The following is a 14,772-nucleotide window of genomic DNA, read 5'->3' on the forward strand; positions in this document are numbered from 1 at the left end:
GAAGTGTTCTCTTTTCTCCACAATCTTGCCAACATTTGCTATCTCTTGTCTTTTTGATAATAGCCATTTTTACAGGTGTGGTTTTGATTTGCTTTTTTCTAATGATTAGTAATGTTGAGTATCTTTTCATGTGCCTGCTGGCCATTTGTATGTCTTCTTTGGAAAAATGTCTATTCAGGTCCTTTTGCCCATTTTTTAATTGGATTATTTGCTTTTTGCTATGGAGTTGCCTGAGATCTTTATATATGTTAGGTATGAAGCCCTTATCAGATAAATAGTATTTTCTCCCATTTTGTGTATTGCCTTTTCAATTTATTGTTTCCTTTGTTGCAGAGAAGCCATTTAGTTACTGTAATCCCACTGTGAATATAGTCAACAATGAATATGTATTCTTTTATAACTTGGCAAGAAAACTGTTGAAAACATTTGAAGTGGACAATCCTACACTGTGAGACTCTGAATCTGTGAATTTTCAGGGTCGGAAATCCAGTTCCCCTATGTCTTCCCAAAAATTACAGTGAAGCCACCCTTTTGACCATTAAAAATTATTTTCGTTTTTGTTGTCTGTGTTTGTGTTATCTTATCCAAGAAATCATTGCCGAGATCAATGTCAAGGATCTTTTCCTCTGTGTTTTCTCTTAGAAGTTTTATGGTTTCAGGTCTTGCACTTAGGTTTTTGATCCATTTTGAGTTTTTATTAGTGGTGTAAGATAAGGGTTCAGTTTTATTCTTTTGCATGTGGATATCTACTTTTTCCAACACCATTTATTGAAGAGATTGTCCTTTCCCCATTGTATGCTCTAGTCACCCTTAGACTGACACCTTTTTTGAAGTTCAACCACGAACAGCTTTTAGATTCCCATCCCTCTTCCCTGCCTACTCTGTCCTTCCTATTTTGTGTCAGTGGGAGGTTCAAACCTCACATGTCCCCACCTCCTGGCCATTATAAAGGCCTAATCCACTGTTGTTTCCACTTTGCTCAAGCCATCTGGACCAGCTTGCGCCCACACTTCTCTGTCTAGAATGCCCCACTATGTAGTAACAAACCTTCTTATACCCTCTTGGCATTTTCAGCATCATCAGTCTCAATCAGTATCTGAACCAATTTTACGTGACCTCCATGGGGAGCCACAAAACACCTATGCTTAATGATTTATTTGCTGATTATCTCTTTCAGTGGACTAAACTGCATGAGAGCAGGTACTAAGTCTGTTTGTATTCAGTTATGTACAAGGCTTAATATCTACTAGGCACCCAGTAAACATTTGAAATTGATCAAATCATATGCATAGTAGCACTGTAATAATGGTGAAGAATTTAGGGGGAGGAGGACTAACTCCTTAACAATAAGAGATTGATTAAATAAATTACTTAGATAAGTGGAATATAAATGACACTGAAATTAATATACACCGTCTTTGGAAAACTTCTGCTGTATATTATTGAAAAGAGCAAATTACAGAAAGAATAAACATATATCATCATACTTTCCTAAAATTTGTTTGTATATTAATGCACAGTAAAAAGATTGAAAAAATATAATTAAAATTATTAATAGCAACTTTCTATAGAGAAGTGATTTTAATTTTACTCTTTGTGCTTCTCTGTATTAAATTTTTTTCCACAATAAATATATTTTCTTTTATAACTTGGCAAGAAGACTGTTGAAAACATTTGAAGTAGATAGTCCTGCATTGTAAGACTCTGGAGTTGTGAATTTTCAGGGTCTGAAATTCCAGTTCCCCAATGTCTTGCCAAAAACTACAGTGAAGGCATCCTTTTGACCATTAAAAATTAGAACGAAGAGCTATCCAACAGTTAATTTCATCAGCCCCATCGAAATGAACCTTGAATTCTGAACCTCTGTCTGGGAAAGAAAGATGTTTCTGTTGCATTCTACCCAAGTGCACTATTTACAAATAAAGTGGTTAAAATTCTCTGAATAATCACCTCATTGCACTTCCCTTTACTGCTCCTTGCTCAAGAAGACCCTTGTTTCTTTTCAAAAAACAAGTTGCACTTCCTTTGTTTTTCCAGGTGTTCCAGATGCCTTCTGTTTACTGGGTTGGTACGTGTGCTTCACTGAACTTCTTTTCTTCCCACCCACCTTCACAAGCCAGACTTGCTGACTTGGTGCCTCCCCATTCCTGTGTACTCAAATGATCCTTCTTTCTTCCCACTGTATTACCCACTCTCTATCTGGAGAAACTTCTTACCATTCTCTAGCCCAGGATTTCACCTCCCGCCTTCCAGGCCAGTCTGTAGTAGGTAGAAACACAGAGCTAAAGCAAAAAACCTGGAATGGAATAGCAAAACCCTACCCTTTCAGAGCCATATGAGGAGGCCTCTGAAAAGAGATGCACAGAGCTCAAGGCCAGGCAAAGTGAACATCCTTAATTACCCTGAGGTTTACTCCATACCCCAAGATAAATCTGATGGCACACTGGCCAGGACTGTTCAGGCTAATCCCATCTGCTTGACTCAAAGACTGACCTCTGGTATTGCCCTTCTCTTTTCCCCAAGATCCATAGCCATAACTCTTAGTACTATGGAGTAACAAAAAATAAAACACAGAAGAGAAGGAGAAAGGGAGTATCCATGTCAGATCCCAGGCTTTCCTGGAGTGGGTGACTCCGTTCAAGTGTGAAGAGTTTCCAGGGCTTTTTTTAGTGTACTAGCCTGGTAAGAAACCAAGTCTACCCCAATAGCCATGCCTTAGAAATGCCCTTGGCATTCATCTTTCCATATTATTTTGGCATAAGGGCTGACATTGGGGAAAGTATACAAGAAGCCTAGAATCCCCAGGAAAGACCAACACTGCATGATTTGGAACATGTTTATGGATGAAAGGGTGGATAGCTGGTTAGGTAAACTCATACTTGTGACTGATGTTAGGTGCCAGCTGATTACGAAGATGTGATGTTAAACCATCAGAATAACCCCTAATGCAACAAAAAGCAGACATAAATTTGTGAGGACTACTCTCTGTGAACCTGAACAAATTCCCATGCTTTGTCCCTTTGTTGCTGTCTGTTCTTAATGCCACTTTGACTGATAGGTCCTGTAATATTAGTATCACGCGTGACCCAGATTTACTTCCAGTTCTGCTTTTTCCCTTACACTAAATGGTGACTTTTGTACATTCCCCAGGATCCAGCCTTACCCTGTTTCAATCAGGGCTGAATCATACTAGCCTTGACAAGCTTTGTGACCTCACTGGCTATCTGAAAAGAATGGACACATGAAAGGAGATGAAATCAAACAAAGTTATGTTGAATGTATTAGACCCTTCTGCTCTTCCAGAAGCCTGGCCAAAGTGCAGGGAAGGGGGAACCACAAGCTAAAACATCCAAATGGCCAGCGTTGCCGGATTCTACACTAAAAGAAAACAATTTCCTTTACCTTACAGAGTCTGAAGTATAGCTTTTGTTTCATTAACACCAGTACATTTTTTAAACATATTCTTACACATCATTGCTCTTTTTACCACAACCTGCTTGAGCAACAGCAATTTGCATCCAATGTTCACAAGATTCATCTTGCAAACTCTCTTTGCTAAGTGCTGCAAATTCCCACTGTACAGGGTGGGCAGTCTCGGTCAACTCTACTCCCACACTGTGCTGTATTATAGGTCCCAAATAAGCACCATTTTTGCATGGGCTAATGCATGCTCAACCCTATTAACAGTAATAGTGTGAATGACCATAAGCCATTAATTTTGATGAGATCAGGTTCCTATCACCTCAAAGATTCAACGGAAGCCACAGGAGACATTGAAGTATTCCCACTTTGGTTCCTTTAATGAATAAAAATGTGAAAGTAGTTACAGTCCACCTGACAGTCAGACACCACAGGCCTAAGGAAAAGTTCACCCTGTCAGCAGCAGCAAGAGAAAAGTGCCAAGGAATTATTGCATTAGCTCCATAAGAGTCTAATAGCCAAAAGATGGGGGTAAAAGGCACTGAACACACCAGGCAGAAATTACCCTTGAAGTCCTGAAAAGACTTTTTTTTAGGGTGAGTAATTTTATTTCTTAAGAATTCAGCAATATGGAACAAATTATTTACTCAAGAGTCTGCAGTCATCCTGGAAAAATACATCAAAATCCCAGGGCTCACTTAACCACCTCATGGACAGCTATTTTCAAAATGAAGTGGGAAGAGGAGACTTAGATCTTGTTCCCATAACTCATGAGCACGTTTCCAACAGGCAATTTTGTTTTCAACTTTCATTACTCATTAATATTCCATTTAGGTTCCATCTTCTTCAGATGTGTGTGACACTTGTGAGCATCTCGTCTTTAATTTTGGGTGTCTGCAGAAACTTGCTTGAGTATGAGAGAAAGTTTCTGATCTGCCAAAAGATGAGATTCACTGCTCCCTTTCCAACGGAGTAGGGAGGAGGAGGGAGAAAGCAATGATTTTGCTTTTCTGACTTGCAAATGTCTTATAAGGGGAAAATCATAATTCATAGCCCCATATGTACAAAATGTTTCCAACGAGTTTCATTTTAGTGGTATAAGCAATGAATTTTCTGCTAAATGCAGCAGATCCAGTCACTATACTTATAAAACAAAATGCATTTAGATTCTGAATATGAAATGTAATCTCTGAGTGCAAGAAATTCCAAATCAGCATTAAAAAATATGTAAGAGCAGCAATAGAAAATGATCTATGATTGCTAATTATTGTACTATTTTCAGTCCCATTTCTTTTCTAGTAAGTTCTGCTCTGGTAACTACTACGAAAATTAGGTACAGAGATGGATCAATAAGCAATATTCTTAATCTTTGTCTCCAACATTAGACATGCAGTTTTTACTATTTTTCATATAACTGGTATGGTAGTCTGACTAATAGCCCCCAAAGATATCCAGGTCCTAATTCCTGGTGCCTGTGAATGTTACCTTGCATACCTTGGGGTTTTGTTACATGGCAAAAGTGACTTTGCAGATGTAACCAAGTTAAGGATCTCGGGATGTGGAAATTATTCTGGGTCATCCAGGTGAGCCCTAAGTGTAATCACAAGTGTCCTGATAAGAGAGAGGCAGAGGGAGATCTGCAGATGCTACACCGATGGCTTTTAAGGTGGAGAAAAGTCCTGTGAGCAAGAAATGCCATTCTAGAAACTGGGGAAAGGTGAGAAATGGATTCTTCTCATAGAGCTTCCTAAGGGAACCAGGCCCCTCCAATATCTTAGATGTTAATTTTACTCTAACTTCCAGAACTGCAAGAAAATAAATGTGTGTTGTTATCATCCCCCAAGTTACAGGTGATTTGTTGCAACAGCTATAGGAAGTTACTACAACTGGTTATTGAATTTTCTGGTTTTGTATTGCTGATAGGATACATGGTTTTGTCTGTTTTTATCTTTATGTTCTGTTAATATAAAAAAACTTGAGTTTGTGCACACCTGGCTATATGATAATAAGGAGAAATCTCCTCCCACCCACTTGTCACAATTTTACAATAAGAGATTTGTGAGTTTTTTTTTAATTACCGTGCTTTATTAAATTAAATGAAAAATTAAATTTAGAATGATAAAGAGGTAAAGATAGATAAGGAAAAAGAGAAAAGAAGGAGACAAGGAGAAGGAGGTGGCGGGGAGGAAAGGAGGTGGATATTGACAGCAGACCAAGAGGTGGAATGATAAATATTGTGTGGCTCACCAGTATTTCCAGTGCATCCCCTTGAGGGCACATGATGGAAGCCCTTGCCCCTTAGGTTTAGATGTGGCTCTTTGAATAGTCTAGAAACAGATTGTGAGCAAAAAGGACAAATGTCACCTCTACATCCAAGTCTTAATTGCCAGTTACACTTCAGGGCTCCTTTCAAACTACTGCAGGGATCAGTGCTGGAGGCTCCAACAACCTGGGTAGATCCTTGAGAGAGGACAGCACGGAACTGAGAGCGCCCCAGTCAAAAAGCCTGCAGTTTATTTTGACTAAGAGATAAATTTCCATTGCATAAAATCACCAAGACATAAGGGTTATTGGTTACCACAACAGAACCTAGCTTATACTTTACAGATGAATGAGGATGAATGGAGGGCTGGAATGGATACTCACACACATAAACAGATGTATAGATAGATACATAGTTACACAAACAGACTAAGCTCTCATGACCCATAAAAGTAGAAGTGGAAGGGGGCACCTGGGTGGCTCAGTGGGTTAAAGCCTCTGCCTTCGGCTCAGGTCATGATCCCAGGGTCCTGGGATCGAGCCCCGCATTGGGCTCTCTGATCAGCAAGCAGCCTGCTTCCTCCTCTCTCTGCCTGCCTCTCTGCCTGCTTGTGATCTCTGTCTGTCAAATGAATACATAAAATCTTTTTTAAAAAAATAGAATTGGAGGAGACGACACCATTTCTACAGAATGTATGGCAAAGTTCTACCATCATGTAATAGGGAGAAGTAGTGGAAGTTTTGCTGACAAAGGGCTTATCTTATTCATATCTACATTTCTAGCTCTTAGCACAGTGCCTGGTACTCATTAGACATTAAATGACTTAACAAAGTATTATTGAAAGATGGCAATATGAGGCCAAAAGTTTCTGAAAGAAAAGCCCCCATTTGACCTCAGACGGTTTGATTCAGCCCAACCAGAGTAAAAGTTGAGTCACAATTGAACCTAACACATCCTGGGCCAGACCGGAGTTTAAAGATGTACCACTTTCATTGGAACTAGAGTTTTGCAATGTCCCTTGCTTGTGGACCTTTGAAAAGAAATGCCTGAGTATTTGTAAACCCAAGGTCTGAGTCATTCACTAGGCTATTTCTAAAGAAAGAAACAGCTAATATTCTGCAGTTCTGTCAGATATTGGTCTACCAGAATGACAAATACTGTGGACCACAAACTCTTTCAAAAAATAAATAGTGAGTGTATAATAAACATATGTCTATTCTAATCTGCCATGGATTTTACCTTTACTACTCTCAAATTGTCTATGACCTAATAGGAAAGAATATCAGCACCTTTGTGGGAAAACTGTATCTTTTGTATTTGTGAAAGAAAAGAATAGTGTAGCTCCTGGACTATCTGAGGGCAGTTTCGGACTTAGTACCTCATATGCCAGTTCTCTGTGGAAAAAATAAGATAATACCCAGGAGACTGTATGAATGTCCACCTAGAGATATAAATGATAAGACCATGTGAAAAATGTACAGTTATGGTTCTTTTGGTCCTAACAGAAACCAATTCTGTCTAGCTTAAACAAAAATCAAATTAGCCAAAAATAAAATTTTGAAAGTTGGGGGTAGCATAGAGGCGGTAGAAATTGTTGCCCAGAATCCAAGAAAGAAAGAAAGAAAAGCCTTCAGAAAGACAAAAGGTACTGTGACTTCAAAGACCTCAGCTGGAGAAAACAATGAACTCTCTTTCAAAACGTCTCAGTTCACCATTCCATATCTCTAAAAGTAGGAGCCTGATTAGCCCTGCTTAGGTGAATCCAGCCCTGGGTCATTCACATTTGGCCAGGAATAAGAGGTGAAACAGACCACCCATGATTGATATAGTATCCTCTTCTGTTTGGGAAAATTTTCAGTTAAGGTGGAGTCACTGTGAATTGGAACATTAATAAGTACACAAAATAATCTACTGAAGGAGAAGTAATGAATCAAAGCATAGTGCTTTGGGCTACAAGACAACAGAAAATTCTTCAATAATTATGGTTTGGGGGTGTCGAAGAAGTTTTTTGGTTTTGGTTTTGGTTTGTTTTTACATAATAATAAGTCCAGTCAAACATTCAGTGCCAGAATTTTCAAAATTTGGTTGGCTTTTCCCTTGTAGTCATAAAGTGGCTGCTGCATCACCAACCCTCATGTCTATAATCTAGTTCCGAAGAAGGAGAAAAGGGAGGGGATGATGCCTGAAACAAGAAAGTGCAACTGTCAACTAGATACCTACACACACAAAAATGAAATTTGTGCCTTACCTCACACCATATGCAAAAACTAACTTAAAATGGATCAAAGGCCTAAAGGGAAGAACTAAAAACTATAAAACTCTTAGAAGAAAACATTAAATATAAATGTTTGTGACCTTGGATTAGGCAACTATTTCTTACATATGACACTTAAAGCATAAGCAACCAAAGGGGGAAAAAACAGATAAACTGGACTTCATGAAAATTAAAAACTTTTATGCTTCAAAGGAAAAAAAAAAAAATCAAGATAGTGAAAAGACAATGTGCCGAATGGGAGCAAACATTTTCAAATCATATATCTGATAAGTCTCTAATAGCCCAAATATGTAACTGTTACAACTCAACAATATAAAAGCAACTAATCTAATTTTTAAATTGGCAAAGTATCTTAATAGACATTTATCCAGGGAAGATACAAAGTGGCCAATAAGCACATGAAAAAAAAAAGCTCAGCATCCCATTCCTAAAGAGAAATGCAAATCAACACCTCAATGAGATACCACTTAACACCCACTAGGATACCTATAATCAAAATGATGGACAATAACAAGTGTTGGCAAGAATGTGGAGAAACTGGAACATTTATATGTTTCTGATCGAAATGGAAAATTGTGCAGTGCTTTGGAAAACTGTTTAGCAGTTTCCCTAAAAATTAAACATAAAGTTGGCATACATTCCAGTGATTCCACCCTAGGTGGGTACCCAAGAGAATGAAAAACAAAAGTTCACACTAAATCTTGCACATGAATATTCGTAGTCGAATAGCCGAAAATGGAAACAACCCAAATGTCCATCAGCTGACGAAGTGGGTAAATAAAATGTGGTGTATCCTCATAATATAATATTATTCATCCATAAAAACATGAAGGACTAATACATGCTACAATATGGATAAACCTTGAAAATACTATGCTAAGTGAAACAAGCCAGACACAAAAGGCCATATGTTATATATTCCATTTGTATGAAATGTCCAGAATGGGCATAAAAACAAAAAGTGAGCTATTTTGTTTGCAAAAGTCTAAGAGAAGGGAGCAGGGAGGGACTACTAACAGGAAGGTTCTTTTTGGAGAGATGAAAATGTTCTAAAATTAAATACTGCTGATGATTGCAAAACTCTGTGAATATATTAAAAGTCATTGACTTGTACAATGTGAATGGGTGAATTGTATAGTATGTGGATTATATATTTCAATAAGGCTGTTAAAAACAAAATTTACAACCAAAAATACAAGGAAGAAAAAAACAATATAAGCTTACCTGGGAACCCCAAAGCAGAATTTCTGCTGAATCTCATTGACGTAACTGGCATTAAGAGTGGAGGGAAGTAGGGGGCACCTGGATGGCTCAGTCAGTTAAGTATCTGCTTTCAACTTAGGTTAATGGTCTCAGGGTCCTGGGATCCAGCCTCATAAGGCTCCCTGCTCCACGCAGAGTATGCTTTTCCCTCTCCCATTGTCCTCCCCCTCCCCCTGCTCATGCTGTCTCTTGCAGGAGAGCCCCCCCAAATAAATAAATAAAATCTTTAAAAAAAAAATAAGAGTAGAGGGAAGCAAACCATAAGAGACTTTTAACTATAGAGAACAAACTGAGGGTTGCTGGAGGGGAAGGGGCTGGGGGATGGGCTAAATGGTATTAAGGAGCACACTTGTGATGAGCACTGGGTGTTATGCATAAATAATGAATCACTAATTTTTACACCTGAAACCAATTTTACCATATATGTTAACTAACTAAAATTTAAATAAAAACTTGGAATTAAAAAAGAAAAGAGAGTAAATAGTAGCAGCTTCCTAGGGTTATGACTTCAGGGGGCCTGGAAAAGTCTCTGTCACCTGCGAATATTGTTTAGGGCAATTCAGCATTATCTGAACAAAAAAGACAAAGACTCAGGCTTTGAAGTGAATTAGGCTCTGGTTTTAATTGCAGCTCTGTCACTTTGAAGGAACTCCCATCCTCTCATTAGTCTTCTAGAAGATGCTGCCAAGACTCTGCCCCTTTCCCCTCTCCTCCTTTTCCATTTTTGTACAGACTGGCCTGTGATGCTCTTCCTTCTCAAAGGTCTGCACCACACCTCTTTGCTGGAGACCCCCTCAGGCTGAGAGAGAGCCCAAAGTACCCTAAGATGTAAGCAACTTTTGGCCAGTGCCTAATGGGGACAGGGGTACAAATACCCCAGTCATTTTGCTGCCATGAAGATATCTCTGAATTAAGACCCACAACTACAGAGCCAAAGCGAAGCACCCTTGCTTAGCCTTCCTTCCCTTCTCTACCCAATTTTCCTGCCCCAGTGAGGAACATTTCCTAATATTCTTTCCCCAGAACTCCTCATCCCAAAGTCTCCTTCTGGGAAAACCAACCTAAGGGAGGCTCAGCTTCCTTACCTACAAAATAATTATAAGGACCACAAGGAAAAAGCTCTATGATAACAAGAGAGCTGGCCCTTGATAAACAAAGACTCTTCTCTGACTTTTAGCACCATGACCTCTTGGAACATACTTGTCCTTGGATAACTTCCTAGAGAACATGAACAAAAAAGACTATGAAAAGCCTAAGGAAGTAGTGAGTAAGTGAGAGAATGAATGGGCAAGACAGGAAAACAGGAAGTCTTGGTTGCCATGTAATGGAGTCGTTGAGAATGTGGACCCATCTGGATTTCAAGTATTCCAGCTACCTGGCCACATTATTTATTTCTCTTAAGTCTCAGTTTTCCCCCCTCTGTAAAATGGGGATAACAATAGTACATATCTCAAAAACTGCTAGAGGAGTTAAATGAGATAATGAATCACCAGCCACCGGCATAAGTAAAAATTCATTATAGTCATCGTGGTGGGGCAGGGGTGGGGCGGGCAGCGGTAGTTACTTTTGTTATAGGTGTATGTAGCCATAGTAATAGGAGTAATCTTGAGGCACCAAAAACAAACTTCTCTGGGTTCACAATTTTGCCACATTAGAAGTTAGATCCAATTTGACAATTAGGCAAAATTCCAAACACCTTACAGCAGATGCAGTTTGAAATTTCATTCCAAAGGATGAAACCCTATGCCCCATGTTGAGTGTTGGAAGTGTTTTGCCTGGTGGCAGAAGGCAGTAGGCTTTTGTTTCAGGCAGGTGACACCAGGCAGAGATTTTAATCAGTCCCCAAGGGGCCTTCCTAACACCACCCAGGCTTCTGGTAGTGGGAGAAGCACGGCGGCTGTCAAACTGACACTTTGCTGAGTACGAAAGCCTCATAAAATAGCAAGGGTATGTGTCTATATGCTTGTTTTTTATTTTAAAAGGATGAAAAATGCATGGAGCTAGGACTCAGCCAGGCATAAATTATATGGGGTGGCATGTCAGTCAGTAAGCACAACAATGAGACGTAAGAAGTTTGAGGACTAGGTAAACACCTGTCGAGGGCCCCCTTGCCCATAGCTCCGACACTCATGCTGCAAGGGCATGCTGTGACAATGGACAGTGCTACAGGTGCCCCGGGAAGCCCCGTGTGCCTTGTGCTGGCAAACCCCTCCAGGAAAGCAGAGACAGGTTTCAGTCGTACCTGTGTAAAGAGAGGGACTTCACATATTCTGACTCAGGTTCATTTCAGCTAGGGTCCTTGCTGCACTCCCACATGGTACGCCCCCCCAAGAGCCCCAGAGTGATCCCTTTACAACAAACACCAATTCATGTCACACTCCCACTCAAACCCCCTCCCCCGATGGCTTTCGGCACACATTGTACAAAATCAAAAATTCTCACCATGAGCAGCAAATCCCAATGTAATCTGGCCCAGAGGTCCTTGTTTACCTCATTTCCTGCCCTGGTTTGCTCCCTTTATTCCAGCCCACGACCTTCCTCTGTCTTCCTCAAATTTGCCAAGCACACATCCTCTCCAGGACCTTTTCTCCTGTCCCCTCTGCCAAGAACGCTTCCCTTCCCTCCCCAGATATTCTGAAGCTCGCTCCTTATTGCGCTCAAATCTCTGCTCAAGTCTTAACCTCAGCAGAGTAGTCTGGTACCCAACAAAGGATGAATTTATCTGTACACACGTCTACAGCCTTTCCCACCCTGGACTTTAAGTTCTGTGAAGACGGGGACTCTTTAATTCACAGCCATATCCCTGGGATATATGACGGAGCCTGCCATAGGGTAGGCACATGGTGTTTGTTTAATGAATAAATGGTTGAAGGAATGGATTCATTGAGTGCATGTTACATAGCAGGCAACCGTATTCAAAACAAAATTCAACGGATAAAGGATCTTGGAATCTGGTCCACCCTATCCACACGTTCAGAGGTGGCTTTTGAGTACTTGGAAAGGTGAGTGTCCAAACTTAGATATGCAGGAAGTACAAAATACACACAGGATTTTGAAGACTTAATATGAAAAGCCAATGGAAATTAACTCCATTTTTGTAATTAGCTACATTTTGACATGATAATATTTGGATCTATTGGGTTAGGGAAAATACATGATTAAAATTAATTCCACCCATTTCTTTTCACTCTTTTAAATGTGGCTACTAGGAAACTTTTAAATACATAATGCAGTTACGTTTAGTGCTTGCGTTATGTTTCTGTTGGGCAGAGATGGTCCAAAGGGAGTGAGAGATAGCAAATGGATTATTTTTAAATAGCATGGGTTAAGAAAGAAGAATTTTTTTTTATTATCCACAAGGTGATATGGGAAGGTTGAATGAGGGACACTATGTACAACCTGGATGTTCAAAGCCTGCTCGAGGAACTGATATATTAAGTGTGTTTTAAAGCCATATTTCTCAGTTGAATACACACCCAATCACTTGGGGATGTTATTAAATGCGGATTCTGACTTAATTGACCTGGTTTGGGCCTGAGATTCTGTGTTTCTTAAAAGACCCCAAGTGGCACCAATGCGGAGGATCTGTAAACAACACTTTAAGTAGAGAAGTTTCAAAGGTTCGTTTAGAATTGGGGGGGTGAAGAAGGATGAGAAGAGATTCAGACCATTGAAGCCTCACCCAAGGCTGTCCCAGTATCTCCCTGCCAATGGTAGGAAGATCTGCTTCCTTAGTTGCTAAGACTGCATTTAAAAAATTCCCCACTGGCCAAAGCTGTTGCCCCTGTCCGGGATGCCTGGAGGAAACAAATCAGAGACTGTCGATTTGGGAGTTCATGCAATGTATAATTTACTAAGAGATCACCAAGCCAGGATGGGCGTGACTCAGGTGGAGCCTGACCCTTGGACTGCCAAAGCTTCAGCCCTAAAGTCAGGACCTCTGCTCAGTTCACCCTGCCCCCTTTCCTCCAGAACCGCATTCTGGAATCAGGAGTCCCCTGACTGCGGGAGGGAAGGATATGGCCTTTAGGGTCTAGATAGCCAGTGGCTCAAGTGAAGGGGTTATCTTGCAACTCATCTCCTCCCCTGTCCGTGAGAAGATTCTGGAGCTTGCACTGAAGAAACACCAGAGGATTTTTCTTTAAGGTTTTTTATTTATTTGAGAGAGAGACAGAGATAGAAAGCACAAGCAGAGGGAGGGGCAAAGGGAGAGGGAGAAGCAGGCTCCCCACCAGGCAGGGCGCCTGACACAGAGCTCGATCCTAGGACCCTGGGATAATGACCAGAGCCGAAGGCAGTCGCTTAACTGACTAAGCCACCCAGGCATCCCCACCAGGGGATGTATGAAGGTTTGTTCCCACAGAGAGTGTTCAGGGTCTCAGGCAGGCACTTATGTTCAAATTACACATATAACATATGTCAGACTCAGTACATCAGAATGAAGCAAAGAAACCAATTTGAGAGAAAGGCTACAAGAAGGAGTTGATGGGGCGGGGTGCTGTGTATGTGGCAGACACGGGCTGCTGGTCATGCATAAGCACATAAGTGAAGGCAGAGAATAATGGGGATGACAGTGAAAGAAAGACAATGCCCAGACAGAAAAGTCACATTAAAGAGCATGAACTTTATTCTTCAGGCAAAGGGGAGCTGATGTAAAGTTTTGAATCCCAAAGTAACAAGGCAAGAGGTGACTTGAGAGGGACCACCCTGGATGCAGAGCAAAGGTTGTGTTTAAGGCGGTGGGATGGAGGGCAGTTTCCTACATCATTCAGGTGACAGGTGATACAGACCTCAACCAGGAGGGTTTCATGTTAAGTTCAAGCAGGACTTGGAGATTAAAGTGTGGAGGTGTTGAGAGAGGAATGCCGGGTCTCTGGTTTGGGGCTCAGGTAAGAAGATAGTAGCAGTGTTATGAACAAAGACTGTACATACACACATTCCAAAGCCAGTGTGCTTGGGCTTGGGCGTGGAGAGAAGGAGGCCTGGTTCACTCCAGGACATGGTGATTTTCAAGTGGCCAGAGAATAATCAAGAGTGCTCAAATATATAAATCCACAACTCAGAAGAGACGTCATGGCTGGAGACAGATTTGAGGGTCATCACAACAGAGGTGGACAACAAAATAATGAGAGTAGATAATATTGCCTAAGGACAGTGTCTCGGAAGAAGAAGGTTATGTGCCACGGACAAATGCCAAGGAGGAGAAGGAAGAGTGTGTGGGGTGAAGTGAGGTACAAGAACAATTGAGAGGAAATGGTGGCAAGGCATGAAGAAGGGTTTCTAGAACCATGGTGGTTAATGTCATCCAGTGGGGGTCCATAAAATAGGAATAGCAAAAGTTCAGGAGGTTTGGCTATTAGGACATCGGTGACCTGTTCAATAGCGGTTTTGAGTATTGAAGAACTCAAATGAAAAGAGATTGAAGAATAATGAAAAATAAAGAAAGTTGAGAAGGCAAACCTAGTCACTTCAGAGAAGCATGATAAGAGGGAAGGATGAGGTAGGACAGTGGTTCAAGGAAGACAAGATTCATGGAGGGTTTGAAGGATTT

This window comes from Lontra canadensis, unplaced genomic scaffold, assembly GCF_010015895.1.
Source record: "Lontra canadensis isolate GAN:19392208 unplaced genomic scaffold, GSC_riverotter_1.0 scaffold71, whole genome shotgun sequence".
Classification (NCBI taxonomy): Eukaryota; Metazoa; Chordata; class Mammalia; order Carnivora; family Mustelidae; genus Lontra; species Lontra canadensis.